This window comes from Furipterus horrens, unplaced genomic scaffold (genome assembly GCF_987537825.1).
Source record: "Furipterus horrens unplaced genomic scaffold, mFurHor1.1.pri manual_scaffold_12, whole genome shotgun sequence".
Taxonomy (NCBI): Eukaryota; Metazoa; Chordata; class Mammalia; order Chiroptera; family Furipteridae; genus Furipterus; species Furipterus horrens.
In genome coordinates this window covers 79,602,128-79,617,416 of record NW_028327182.1, presented here as the reverse complement: position 1 = coordinate 79,617,416, position 15,289 = coordinate 79,602,128, and the positions used below count along the sequence as shown (strand labels likewise).

At 37.0% G+C, this 15,289-nt stretch overlaps 1 protein-coding gene across 1 annotated transcript in view; it reads left to right on the top strand.

Annotated features, from left to right (window-relative positions):
* The window catches only part of UNC5D (unc-5 netrin receptor D), a 223,474-nt gene that overhangs the window by 118,657 nt on the left and 89,528 nt on the right, over positions 1–15,289 (top strand). The window lies entirely within an intron of this gene.

The window sequence follows — 15,289 nt, the reverse complement described above, 5'->3', positions numbered from 1 at the left end:
CTCTGCTTGAGGAACAAAGTATAGCGGGATCAAATAGTCACAGAGAGACAGGTTTTAATTTGGTACTGTCCCTTACTAGCTTTGTGACCCTGGATAAGTCACTTAACTTTCCTAACTGTCAGCACCCCAAGCGGTACTCATTTTTTTGGTTATTGTGAAGACTAAATGATAAAAGAATGTACTTGTATATTTCATGGCACAGAGTATGTGCTCAGTCAACGTGAACCCATTCTTCACCTGCCCACTCATCAAACTAAGGTGTACTGATTTTGCTTAGGTTTTTTAAAAAGAAGAGATTCAGGGCATAGAACTAGGTAGCTTTCTTGGAAGACGGCAGGATAAAGAAAATCTCTAATGTTGGATTTATTTTTCTACATCAGCACAACTGGGCACCATTGAAAGTTAGCATGTTTGAACATACTGTTATATTTTTAATAAGTATATATGGTTAATACATTGGTTAAAATGATTAATACATTTAAAAGAGCACTGACTAATAGCACATAATGCCTTTTTTTTTTTTTTTGCTAGTAGAAGTACCTGCATGTGTCAGATACAACACATGGATGGGGCTGTAATAAAATGCAATGTAGCCACTGGTCTCGGTGATTAAAGGGCCACGCACTGTAATGAATGCATTCCAACCCTTGCCATCCTCAAAATGCCTCCACCCTTCCAAAATGCATGGGCACCTAATGCAAACTCAGTAGCAGGAGGTTTAAGGAGAAGTGTTTCTGATTATTCTTGACTGTCCCCAGACTTTTTTTTATTTTAAATATACTGAAACATACCTTGGAAGTGCGACTATTTTTTTAAACATGTAGCCATATTTTCATTGATACAAATTAGAATTGTGACACTCATAAGTCTTCTAAAGAGACATTGGCGATGTAACTATTTGGTTATTGACTGAATTTTAGATAATCATTAATAACCTTCCCGTCAACTACCAGTTAGGCTTGCACTTGAGGAAAGAAATCTATGGCTATCAGGCTTCAACTTTGGTTGACTAATACTTAGTCTTAGAGTTATAGTTGAAGACAGACAATGGTTAGCCCCTCAGGTAAGAAAGAATTGTTATTGAATACATGAATATTACTTACTGGCATTTGTCAGTTGATTAAGAGGCGTTTAGCACTGAAAGGAATTACCAACACTGAGAGTGTATTGGACAGCCTTGATCACAACTCCAAATTTGAGAGGTTGTAGTTTATCAGGGTTGTCCAGGGAAAGAGACCAGGAGATATAGAGATACATAGATAAAGGAGATTTATGATAAGGAACAAGCTTGCGTGATTATGGAATTTGGCAAGTCCACAATCTGCTGATCCAGTGCCCTGGTTCAAAGACTGGCAGGCAGGAGAATCCTCTGTTACTTGAGAAGGATCAGGCCTTCCACACATTGGGTGAGGCCTGTGGAGGCAATTACAGAAGGTGGTCTGCTTTGCTTCATATGCTTATCTCATCTGAAAACACCCTCACAGACTCAAAGAGAGCAGGATGAGAGCTGTTGGGGGTGGGGAGAGGTTAGGGAATGGAGGGATTGAGCAAAAGAACTCATGGGCATGGACAGCAGTGTGGTGATTGCTGCAGGGAGGGGAGTTAAAGGGAACTAAATGGTAATGGAAAAAGTACAGTAAAGATTAAATCAAAAAGAAGGAAAGAAAACACCCTCAAAGAATAATGTCCGGGCAATAATCTGGGCACCTGATGGCTCAGATAAGTTGACACATAAAATTAGCCATCACAGATGCTGATGTACTTGTGATGTTCCAAAGTTGAGTTCCTTCCTTGGAACCAGTCATGGCCATAGTTCAGGCAGTTGCTTTAAGCAATTCCTGTGGTCATGTATGGTTTTAGTCATATGTGCATTGTTTAAGGGGTATTCGATTCCCTCAGTGGAAATGATATAGCTAGGAAGACAATGAGGTTTGAAATATGTTCAGCATCGGAGGTGTGGGTTTAGAGTGCTGTGTGAGCCTTTTCTTTTTATTCAACGTGCTCATTCCTGTAGTCCCTTTTCTACTGAAGCATGTTGTTTTTCTGGCATCCTGTGTCTCCATAGTCTGCATATTAATATGCCTGTCAAATGCAACCAAGAATCTTGATGGCTATGGACTAAAAAATCCTAGAAATGGATGAAATATATCTACATATCATTGGGAAAAGGGTATGTTTATAAGACTCCAACACCAAGATATATTCTGCCCTTTTAGACACAGTGGTGGTCGCCGATGTCAACAAAAATGAATAATGTATTACTGTCTGCTGTTCACTGCTTCCTGCATTCTGGTTAAAAGATGCAGCGCCCCTCTGTACTTCCTGCTGGTACTCTCTTCAAATGCTCTTTGTGAAACCAGTTGTGCTCTCAGGATAGAGACCCAATGAAGGCTGGGGTTGATTAAAATAGCATTTGGCAACAGCTTTATGGAGCAGTAGCTTCCAGAAGGATCTAGGTCATGTTACCTTTGGGAATTTCCTTCATCCTATATTTTTTCATTTAAACCAAACAAGACCTTAAAGCAATTCCTCAATTCCCAACTTCTCTTGGAGGACCTATAATACTTTGATTTTATTTAGCTTTCAGCAGAGCATCTGCATTGCCTTTGTTGTCTCTGAGGTCTGCATGTCTCCTAGAGATGGAGCTGCCAGCTCTGAATGATCACTTTAATATTCGGGTGTGATTGTTGCTTGGTCACTCATGACTGGAGCACAAAACCTTGGTGTTAAGCTATCACAGATGGCCACACCTAAATGCTCTCAACAAGAAATTAAATGTCCCAAGACTGGAGGCAATTTTTGCCAATTGCAGTTAGTGCAAGGATCCAACTTCAAAGCATAGCTAAACCTCCAATGCCTTTTTAATAGAACATTTCTTTTCCAGAAAAATAATTACGTAGCATGATTGTTGAGAAACAAGAACGTGTGTGGATCCATGTTTTCTAAATTGAAACACTAGAACCAGGTGGGGTTTTTTTATTTTTTGACTGTTGTCCTTTCTACTTGCTGAACTTAGCTGCTTCTGTGCTCTGAGGATCACAGCCAGAGAGATAAAGGCCTGTGCATGCCTCATTGACAGGACCAGAAGGGTGAAAATGGCAGGGTATTCAGTTTGATCCTAAGAAATAAGAAAAGCCTGCTCCCTCTTCCTTTACTCTAGCAGATACAGTATTCCCTCACTTATTTCGGGCATTACGTTCTAGATTCCCCCCACGATAGGTGAAAACCCACGGAGTTGGAACCTTACATCTATTTTAGTATTTATATATATTTTAAGGCTTTATAAACCCTTCCCACACACTTATAAACTGTTTCCAGTCCCTTATTAACCTTTCCCACTCCCTTATTAACCTTTTCCACACTTTTATAAACACTACTTATGTTCTTAAACATATTCTACACTCTTAAACCTATGTAACTTTAACAACATATGTATACAGTACCACAAAATCCCGCGATAGAGTGAAAAATCTGCGATAAATAACTAAATATAATATTTTTAAAAATCCCGCGATACAGTGAGTCCATGACAAGTGAACTGTGATACAGAGAGGGACTACTGTATAAAACTAAGGGCTTTGGCTTGAGAAGATAAAATGGAGCTGCTCCAGAGGGGATTAGTGCCTTAAGGTGTAGTGAGACTGAAGCTAGAGAAATGGCACAGAGGCCTGAAAGAGAGAGGAGATCTTCAAGGCTGAGCTACCTCATACTTAATCCATCCTTCCGGTCAAGATGTAAAATAGATCAGTTCAACACTGATAGCTCAAAAACTGAAATATCAGTTAAATTGTGGTTTGTTTTCATTTCTGATGGATTTGTGGATAAGAAAAGTCTGAGTTGACAGTTTAGAAACCACATCAAGGACAAAGACAGGGCAGGTTCAAATAAACAACCCCTAGCTACACTTAATAATCAACAGCATTGTCTGTTGAATGATCTATTTAAATGACCTAAAGGAAGTACCTGAAATGGGTAAGCATTTTCTCTTGGACCATTCTAAACCTCATTGTTATCCATTACCTGAGTTGCCTTGCTCGTCTTTCCTAGGGCACCAAATAAGAATTTTCATTCTAGAGTTAGCTCAAAGCCTTTGAAACAACTTTTACATTTTGCTAGTGGTTTGTGGAATGCCTACTTTGTATATAGGATTATAACAATGAACATCCCTTTACTGAGACAAAACCCATTATTTTCTTTCTTTAGGCAAAATGTCTGGAATCATATTTGATTCAGTCTTAAGCTTTTTGTTTGATAAGTTCATATTTCAGAGACATTTCAGATCCAGGTGCACTGCCCAATTGCTTAAATATAGCATAAACTTTATATAGTAAAGATGTGAAAATGGCGTCAGCAAGATAACATGCTAGCACAATGCATTCTTAAGTTGTCACAAAATTTCCTACTGCTTGCTGATTCTTCTAAATAGTTTTAATATTAAAAACCCACTTTAATTTCATTTATAGTACCTAGTAGGTGCTCATTGTTATAATAACTACTTTCTTTGTAACAAACAATTGATTAATTCAGAGTCGCCTTCATGTGTACTGCATAGCAAATATGGATACCATATCGCATACCCTCAAGAGTAATAAGAATGTAGGTTTGAGAACATATGGTGTCATTAGCAGCTTAGCAACAATCTCTCCCCCATGCCCCAATAAACACTTTGCCATTATGGGACCCAATAAGAAGATCAGTCAGTAACAAGCTTTAAAGAGACAGAGTGGAGTGGCTCATGACTAAAGTTTTCATTGTGCTTAATTAAAAAAGAAAATAAAGCAGAGAGGGCTCCCATATTAGGTGTCATAGTGAAAGCGGTTTTTTAATTTTATAAGGCTAAAAATTTCATTTTTGTGCCTCTTGATAAGACTTAAACACAAGTCCTATGAGTGGTATTGAGCATAAAGAGAATGAAGATAACCATAAACAATCATAAAATGTCTCCCCTTTGTTATCTACCCACTGTAGACTTTTCTACTTTATGTCTTGTTAATAAACAGACTTCCAGTCAAGATGACAGAGTAGGTAAATGCAGTGTTGGCCTCCTCCCATGATAGAAGGGGCAGAGATGCAGAACAGACAGGCCCCCCCACACACATTAAATAAGGAGGCGGGATATCATAGCCGTGGAGTTTCCCTTGAGGAACAAGGGGTCCCAGCCCTACACCCAGCTAGTTCCCCAACCTGGGGTACCGGAGCCAGGAAGAGGGGTGCACAGGTTGCATTTAATGAGACTGGGTGCTGCTGGAGTCAAAGCATTCCTTTCTTTTTTCTTTCTAATTTTTAAAATACATTTATTGGTTTTAGAGAGAGAGAGGGTGAAGAAGGGAGAAAGAGAGAGAACACAACATCGATTGGTTGTCTCCCATACACACCCTGACCCAGGATTGAACCCGCAACCTAGGCATGTGCCCCGAGTGGGAATGGAACACGGAGCCTTTTGGTGTACCGGATAATGCTCCAACCAGCCGAGCCAGATAGGCAAGGGCCGAAAGCGTTCATCTTGAGGGGCCTGCACAGAGAGACTCACAAACTCACTTGTTCCAGGCTCCATTGCAGGGGAAGTAACTCCAAGAGCACCAGGAACAGATGGGGAGGAAGTAAACTGATGAACAGCAGGGCGAGAGCTGCAGGGGTCAGTGCAGCTCAATCCCACAACAACAGTGCTGGCAGAGGCATTTGTTTCTTTTTTTGAATCCAGCCAGCAGGCACCAAATCTGAACCTTCCATTGACCGAGTTAATCCTGTTTGCCCTGCCTTGGTGATTACTGCCCCCACCCAACTCAGGGCACCCAGCTAAAGCCTCTTCCAGCAGCTTTCCCACACAAGCAGGTTGCACTGGTGCAAGCCACAAACATTCCTGAAACCTCTCAAAGATTCAAAAACCCCAAACAAGTAGGGGTTGACCTCGGCATACCCAGTACCTCTTACCAAGCACCCTGAGCCTGGCACAAGTGGTGACCATTACCATTCTCAGCTTTCATGGGAACTCCTATCAGATGGCCCCAAGCCATAACCTGTGGCCAGCGTTGGCTTAGAATGGAACTTCAACTAACCAACCGCAGGCCCAGAACTACTGGCAGCTGGCCTTAGTTCGCATTGCGTGGCTCCCCCAACAAAAGGTTCCAAACTCAGCAACTAGGGCCAGCCTCAGTTTGCAACACAGCCTCTCACAAGTGCTTCCAAGCCCAGTACAAGTGGCAACAAAGTGCAGATCATTTTGTAGCTCATACCAGGTGGCCTCAAGTTGAGCACAAATGGCAATTGAACTTGGCTTGTGATGAAGCCCCTCCCAAAAGGCTGCAGAACCAACACACATGGTGGCCAGGTTGAGACCACACAAAAGCACCAACCAGCTCCAGAAATGATACATCTGAAGATCAAACTTGGCTGGCACCAGAGGCCCTCTAAAGCAACCCCTGTTTCAGGGGACCCCACACAATAAATTGTTCACTGCAGTTATAGGAGCCTTCACAGCCAGTCAGCCTGAGGGTCCATCACACCAAATGATGGGCCAACAGCAGTCAAGGTTCAGCTACAACAAGAGGACACACACAACCCACGTAAGGGACACCCCTGGGGCATTCAGTTCAGATCTTGCACCACTGGGCCTCCAGAACACCTACAACATGAGGCCAGTCTGCAGTGACTTGGAGATGAACAACCACAGGAGTCAAACAAAATGAGGAGACAAAGGAATTGTCCAAAATGAACAGACAGGATATAACTCCAGAAAAACAACTAAATGATACTGAGACAAACAATCTACTAGATACAGGGTTCAAAACACTGTTTGCTCCATGAATTTAAGGGAAGAAGTGAGGACTTTGACAAAGTCAGAAATAAAGAATACAATAACTGCAATGAAGAATACATTAGAGGGAGTCAAAGCAGATGATGTAATCAGCAATCTGGAAGATGAATTGGTGAAAAATACGCAATCAGAAGAGCAAAAAGAAAAAAAATAATATAAAAAAATGAAGATAGTAAAGGGACCCCTGGAACAGCATCAAGCATACCAGCATTTACATTATAGGGGATAGAGGTACCAGAAGGAGGAAAGAGAAAGCAAGGGATGGAAAAATTATTTAAAGACACTCCCCTAACCTGGCAAAGAAAACAGACATACAAATCCAAGAAATTCAGAGAGATTCAAACAAGATGAACCCAAAGAAACCTGTACCAAGCTATGTCATAATCAAAATGCCCAAGGTTTAAGACAAGAAGAGAATCTTAGGAGTAGAAAGATTAAAACAGTCAACTCTCATAAGACTGTAACTAATTTATCAACAGAAACATTGCAGGCCAGAAGGGATTGGCATGAAATATTGAAAGTGATGAAAAACAAGGACTTACAAATCAAGATTACTCTACCCAGCAAGGCTATCATTTGGAATTGAAGGAGAGATAATTTTCTAGACAAGTAAAAGCTAAAGGAGTTCATCATCACTAAATCAGAATTACAAGAAGCATTAAAGGGACTTCTTTAAGGAGATAGAAAATAATTCTTACTGACAATCAAAAAAACACATAATAAAAGCAGAGGATCAGCTTACTATGAAGCCAGTATAAAGGTTAAAAGGCAAAAATAGGAAGAACATGTGTAATACAACAATAAATTATGAGACACATAAACACACAAGCACAAAGTAGTAAAAATAATGACAATAACAAACATGGGAAAGGTGAGTAAAAACTGTAGTGATTTGACAATAACAAACGTGGGGAAGGTGAGTAAAAACTAGTGGTTTTAGAATGTGTTTGAACTTAAGAGACCATCAACTTAAGAGACTGCTATAAACATAGCCTGGCATATATGAAGCACATGGTAACCACAAATCAAAAAATCTAGAAGAGATACACAACACAGAGAAAGGAATACAGACATGACACTTCAGAAAGTCATTAATATACAAGAAAAGAGAGCAAAACAATAATAAAGGAAAAGACAACTACAAAATGATCAGAAAATAATTAATAAAATGACAATAACTGCACATGTATTAATAATTACTTTAAATGTAAATGGACTAACTGCTGCAATCAAAAGACATAAGGATACTGAATGGATAAGAAAACAAGACCCATACATATGCTGCCTACAGGACACCTACTTTATTTTGAAAGATACACACAAGCTGAGGGTAAAGGGATAGAAAAAGATATTTTATGCAAATGGAACAGAAAAGGCTGTGATAATACATATATCAAAATAAGTTTTAAAACAAAGGCTACAGTAAATGATGAAGGAATCAGTATAACAAGAGGATATAATTTTTTTAAAGATTTTATTTTTATTTTTAGAGAGGGGAAGGGAGAGAGAAAGGGAGAGAAACATCAATGTGTGGTTTCCTCTCACATGCCCCCAACTGGGTACCTGGCCTGCAACCCAGGCATGTGCCCTGACTGGGAATTGAACCAGCCAGCAACTCTTTGGTTCACAGACCAGCACTCAATCCACTGAGCCACACCAGCCAGGGTGAGGATAAAATTTTTGTATACATTTATGCACCCAACATAGGAGCACCTAAATATATCAAGTAAATCTTGATGAACATAAAGGGGGAGAGAATGACAATAATAGTCATATTTTGGGATTTTAACACCCCGTTGACATCAATGGATAGATCTTGCAGACAGAAAATCAACAAACACAGAACTACCATATGATCCAGCAATTTTATTTTTGCATATTTATCTAAAGAAATCCAAAACAGAAAGATATTTGCTTCCTCTGTTCAATGCAGAATTATTTACAACAGCCAAATATGGAAGCAACCCATGTCCATCAACAGACAAATGGATAAAGAACATGCTGTGTGTGTGTGTGTGTATGTATAATAAAATATTACTCAGCTATTTTAAAGAATATAACCTTGCCATTTGTAACAACATGGATGCACCTAAAGGGTATTATGCTAACTGAAATAAGGCAGACAGAGAAGGACAAAAACCATATGATTTCCCTTATATGTGAAATCTAAACTACAAAATAAAAAAAAAAACAGAGACACCTATGGACAAAAAACAAATTGATGGAAGGGATGGGGGGCAGAGGGAATGGGTGAAAAAAGTTAAGGAATTAAGAAGTACAAATTGATAGTTATAAAACAGTCACAGAATGTAAAGTATAGCAGAGGGAATAGTCAATAATATTGTAATAACTATGTTAAGGTGTAAGGTGGGAAATAGAACTTTTGGGGTTATCACTTTGTAAGTTATACAAATGTCTAACCACTATATTGCATAGCTGAAACTAATATGATAGTGTATGTCAACTGTGACTGAAGAAATGTTTTTAATGTAAATTAAAAATTTTTTTAAATAAAAAGATAAAAACATCTGATATTTTTTTTAAACATAACCCTCCTTCCACATGGCCCCTTTGGGCCATGATTAATGTGTATTTCCTAAGCCATTAAAAATCCATGGCCTTTCTTATCAACTAGCTCTGAAACAGTGAAGATATTTATTTTTATCCAGGAAATTTTCCTCTGTCACCATCTTCTCTTTAGTTCCTCATAGACCTGTGCTTCATGTACACAGTCATGACAGAGTAACCAAGGTAAGAATGTCTTTCTCCGCTAATAGAAATCAAGGCAAGAACTCTGCCTGTATCTCTCTTCTATCCACTCCCCTCAACATATTATTAATAGTCGTTTTACATGGGCTTACAGTATTTTGGCAATATTGGACAGGAAGTGCTATGTTCTGCTTCAGAAACATGATCCCTGCAAGTTTATCTCAGGCACATCTTGTTAACTTTGTTCATTTCATAAGAAAAATTGAAATAAAACACCTGCACTGTAAATAGGGAGGACTTTAAAATTAAATTTTGGCATCTGGAGAGCAGGATACATTACTTCCAGATCACATTACTTAGAGTGGAAAAAGACCAAAACAAAGCAAAATGAAACAAAAACCAAGGAAACTAAACAGACAAATAAGAACCAATCCCCATGATAATGTAAACTGGAGATGGAAAACTTAAAAGCATTTCTTAAGGAAATTAAATTGTAGACATAGAACCAGAAAGTTGGTGGGAATGCAAATTCATTACAATGAAAGGAAAAATGCATTGTGGATGATATGTGCCTAAGAAGCACAGGGAAGGCTATGGTACTGGCTAGGCCTTGTGAGAGGGTACAGAGGTTGCCCTTCCATGAGGGCTGGCCCAGGATAGGCCTGTGTTGATTTGCTGTTCAGAGCAAAAGGTGAATAGACTTCCACTGCCCTCTTTAATTCTTAGTTCATACTGGTTATTCTGTTTGAAAAATTAGAGAAGGACATGAACCTAGAATGAGCTGAGCCTACAGGATTCAGCATTTATTCCATAGAAAAGAGCAGGTTGAAGATTCAGGGATCTGGGATCAGATATCTTGAGTTTGAATTTTGATTGCGATACTATGAACAAGTTTCTTAATGACTCTAAGCCTAAATTTACTTATTTATAAAATAAACATTATAATGTGCCTAAAAGACAAGGTTCTTTTTGAGGAAGAAATGAGCAATCCATGCAAAGTTTTTAGCATCCATAACAACAACAATAACTTGTGGGTGTGTTTGTTCTAGTAAAGAGATTCCTTTGGCAGAATAAGTATGTTTTTCATAACCAGCAAAGTATTGACAGTGTGACAATGAGATATTTGGTTAAAACATTTCCTAATGTATCTATTAGAGTGCACTTAATAAAATAACATGTATTTGTCATTAAAACTTATAAAAGATAAAAGTTGTGTTCTTTATATAAACCAGTTTTTTTAACTGAATTTATTGGGATGATATTGGCTAATAAAATTATATAGGCTTCAGGTGTATACATATTGTATTGTGTGTTCATTACCCCAAGTCAAGTCTCCTTCCATCATCATTTTACCATTTATTCCCCCTTTACCCTATTCTGCTACACCACTCTCCCCTTCCCCTCTGGTAATAACCACATTGTTGTCTGTGTCTATGAGGAATATTTTTCCTTAATCCCTTTACCTTTTCATCAAGCCCTCAGTCCTCCTCCCCTCTGACAACTATCAGTCTGTTCTATCTATTGAGTCTGTTTTTATTTTGTTAGTTTATTTTGTTCATTAGATTCTATATACAAGTGAAATATATGGTACTTATCTTTCTATGACTGGCTTATTTCACTTAGCATAATAGTCTCCAGGTCCATCCATGCTGTCACAAAAAAGTAAGATTTCCTTTTTTTTTTTTTTTTATGGTGGAGTAGTATTCCAATGTGTAAATGTTCTACAGCTTTTTTATCTACTCATCTACCGATGGACACTTGGGCTACTTCCAAATCTTGGCTATTATAAATAATACTGCAATGAACATAGGGATTCATATATTCTTTCAAATTGATGTTTTGGGTTTCTTAGAGTATGTTCCAGAAGTAGAATCATACACACACACACACACACACACCACATGAGAAACATAGTTAAAAGAATAAAATAGCAATAAACTCATATCTATCAATAAGCACTTTAAATGTAAATGGCTTAAATGCACCAATCAAAAGACATAAGGGAACTGAATGGAGAAGAAAACAAGACCCATATATATGCTGTCTATAAGAGACCCACCTCAGAATGACAGACATACCCAGACTAAAGTTAAAGAAATGGAAAAACAAGTTTCATTTAAATGACAATAAAAAAAAAAAAAAGCTGAGGTAGCAATACTTACATCAGACAAAATAAACTTTAAAAAGAAGGACTATAGTAACAGGCAAATAAGGACACTACATAAAAGGGGTTAATCCAACAAGAGGATATGACTCTTGTAAACATTTATGCACTCAACATAATAGGAGCATCTAAATACATAAAACAAATCTTCACAGACATAGTGGGAACAATGGACAGTAATACAGTCATAGTAAGGGGATTTAACACCCGATTGACATCAATGGATAGATCTTCCAAACAGAAAATCAACAAGGAAACAGTGGCCTTAATGACACATTAGATCAGATGGATTTACTTGACATCATCAGAGCATTTCATCCCAAAGCAGTAGAATATATGTTCTTTTCAAGTGCCTGTAGAACGTTTTCTAGGGTAGACCACATGTTTGGACAGAAAACAAGTCTCAATAAATTTAAGAAGACTGAAATCATATCAAGCATCTTTTTTTTTTTTTTTTTTACCATAATGGTATGAAACTAGAAATCAATCACAAGAGGCTAAATAACATGCTACTAAATGACTGAATGGGTTAACAATGAGATCAAGGAAGAAATTAAAAGATACCTCAAGACATATAAAAAATGAAAACACAAAGACCCCATATTTATGGACATAGCCAAAGCAGTTTTAAGAGGGAAATTTTTAGCAATACAGGCCTACATTAAAAAAAAAAAATTCAAATGAACAATCTAACCTTACATTTTAAAGGAACTATAGAAAAAAAGAGAGGAAAAAAAGCCCAGAGTGAGTAAAAGGAAGGGACTAATAAAGATCTGAAGAGGAAAATAACAAAATAAAGTCTAAAAAAATAGAAAAGATCAATGAAACAAAGAGCGGGTGTTTTGAAAAGATAAGTGAAATTGACAAGCCTTTAGCAAGACTGATCAAGAATAAAGAGGGAGGGTCCAAATAAATAAAACCAGAAACAAAAGAGTAGAAATAACTGACTCCACAGAATTACAAAGGATTTTAAAGAAATACTGTGAACAATTATATGCCAACAAATTGGACAATCTGGAAGAAATAGGTAAATTCTTAGAAGCATACAAGCTTCCAAGGCTCAGAAAGAAACAGAGTATCTGAATAGCAGTAAGCACTAACAATCAAATTAGTAATTAAAAAACTCAAAACAAATGAAAATACTGGGCCAGAGGCTTAACAAGTGAATTTTATCAAACATTCAAAGAAGAATTAATACCTATCCTGCTCAAACTATTCCAAAAAAAAATTGAAGAGGCAAGGCTCTGAAACTCATTTTAGGAGATCAGCATTACCCTGATACAAAAACCAGACAAAGACACTACAAAAATAAAAAAATAATCCAGTATGCCTGATAAACATAGATGAAAAAATCCCCAACAAAATATTAGCAAACTGATTTGCAATGCATTGAAAAGATACTACACATTATCAGATAGGCTTTATTCCCAGGATACAAGTTTGATTCGATATCTGCAAAGCAATTAAGGTGATATACTCCATTAACAAAATGCAAGATAAAAAAAATCATATGATCGTCTCAATAAATGCAGAAAAAGCATTTGACAAAATCCAGCACCCATTTATAGGAAGAAACTCTTACCAAAGTGGGGATAGTGGGAACATACCTTAACAAAATAAAGGCCATTTATGACAGTCAAACCCAGTTAACATGATATTCATTTGTGAAAAACTAAAATTAGAAACAAGAGAAGGATATCCATTTTCACCAATTTATTCAACATAGTATTGGATGGCCTAGCCACAGTAATCAGACAAGAAATAGATATAAAAACATCCAAACTGGAAAGAAGTAAAATTGTCATTGTTTGCAGATGACATGATGCTATATGGGGGGTATGGGTGGGGAGAAAGTATGTTTATAGTTATGAGTATGCAAACCAGAAGGGTCTTTTTTTGTATTATTATTTATTAGTGTATTATTTTCCATATGAACAACTATAAACTGACTTTTGTCCAACCCTGTATATAAAGAACCCTAAAGATTCCCCAAAAAGGTGATTAAAACTAAAAAAGGAATTTAGCAAAGTAGCAAAATAAAAAGCTAATATTCAAAAATCATTGAATTTTTATAGACCAATAACAAGCTATCAGAATGGGAAATTATGAAAATCTCATTTACAATTGCATCAAGTGAACAAAATACCAAGGAATTAATTTAACCAAGAAGTTAAGGTTCGTACTTGGAAAACTGTAAGAGAGTAAAGGAAGAAATTGAAAAAAAAAAAAAAATTGCAAATAGTAGAAGGCTATCCCGTGTTCATGGATAGGAAGAGTTAACATCATTAAAATGTTCATACTACCCAAAGAAATTGATATATAAAACAAAATTCCTATCAAAATTTCAATGGCCTTTTTCACAGATTCAGGAAAAATAACCCTAAAATTTACATGGAACCACAAATGACCATGAGTAGCCAAAGCAATCTTGAGAAAGAACAAAGTTAGAGGTATGCTACCTGATATTAAAATATATGATAAAGTTATAGTAATCAATAAAGAGTGGTACTGTCATAAAAACAGACACACAGATCAATGGAACAAAATAGAGAGTCCAGAAATAAACCCTCTATATAGTCATCTAATCTATGACAAAGAAGGCAAGAATGGGGTAAAAGACAGTCTCTGCAATAATTGGTGGTGGGTAAACTAGACAGATAAGCACACAAAAAAGAAAAGAAACTAGACCACTTGTTTACACCATATGCAAAAATAAACTCAAAATAGATTAAAGACTTAAATGTAAAGCCTGGAACCCTAAAACTCTTAGAAGAAGACATAGGCAGTAAACTCCTTGACATCACTCATAGTGATAGTTTTGGGATATATCTCTTTGGGTAATGAAAACAAAAGAAAAGTAAATAAACAGAACTACATCAAACTAAAACATTTTTTTGTTCCTAATGATGGACACCATCAACAAAATGGAAAAAATATCCTATTGGATAGGAGAAGATATCAGCCAGTGATATATCTGATAAGGGGTTAATGTTGAAAATATTTAAGGAACTTATACAACTTAACACTCAACATACAAACAATTCAATTTAAAAATGGACAGAGGACATGAATAGACATTTTTACAAAAAGGACAGATGGGCAGTAGATATATGGAGATGCTCAAAGTCACTAATAATCAGGGAAATTTAAATTAAAACTACAAAGAGATGTCACTTCTCACCTGTCAGAGTAGCTGTCATCAATAAATTAATAAATAACAAGCATTTGCCAGGATGCAGAGAAAAGGAAATACTTGTACACTGTTAGTGGCACTATAAATTGGTGTAGCCACTACGGGAAACAGTATGGAGGTTCCTCAAAAAGTTGAAAATGGAACTACCATATGACCCAGCAACTTCACTTCTGGATATTTGTTTGAAGAAACCCATCATACTAACTTGAAAAGATATATGCACGCCTCTATTCACTGCAGTATTATTTACAATAGTCAAGATATGGAAGCAAGCTAAGTGTTTGTCACTAGCCAAATGGATAAAGATGTGGTACATGGAGACAGTGGAATATTACTCAGCCATAAAAAATGAAATCTTACCATTTGCAACAACATGGATGGACCTAGATGAATATGATAGATGGAATAA